Source organism: Morone saxatilis, unplaced genomic scaffold (genome assembly GCF_004916995.1).
Source record: "Morone saxatilis isolate NCDOM2014 unplaced genomic scaffold, NCSU_SB_2.0 Contig19, whole genome shotgun sequence".
Taxonomy (NCBI): domain Eukaryota; kingdom Metazoa; phylum Chordata; class Actinopteri; family Moronidae; genus Morone; species Morone saxatilis.
The window spans coordinates 2,935,813-2,936,422 of NW_023339751.1; positions in this window are offsets into that span (position 1 = coordinate 2,935,813).

Below are 610 nucleotides of genomic sequence, written 5' to 3' on the forward strand. Positions count from 1 at the left end.
TCAAAAGAGGAGAAAAAGGCTCGGTATCGATTGAGAAGCACTTGTTTGTTTTATGAATGATGATATTGAGTGCGATACTGCAGACAAAACCAGTCGCACATTTCATCAGAAAATCCAAACTTAAAAAAATGTGCACCCAAGCAGCGCATATAAACTCACAGCAAACCCTGCTCTCACGAAACCACCTCGGCATGCACACCATCTCTTTATTCATCTTGTGCACTCTTGTCTGTGTATATAAAATCAGTTTCTGATGAATTATTTTATATGAGATTTAAGATATTTAAGAATAAAATAAGTCTATATGTAAAGAAAGTTGTATGGGAAAAAAACTGACCTCTCTCAATGTTAATACTCAGTATCTGAGTTTAGAAAATGTCCTTCTTTTGTTTTCAAATGCCTTTTTTCTGTTGCAATTTTAGTTACTTCATAAAGTATGCAGACTCGCCATGTGTTGTGAGACTTATCCTGTCATATCAGAAATAGAAATGCACTACCCATAACAACATTTGGAATGCCAGAATAGAATTTGTCACTTACAGTACGTTTATTATAGAGATGTTTGTTCAGACAGAAATATTTCAATTTAAAAAAGTGACTTCTGCAGAAA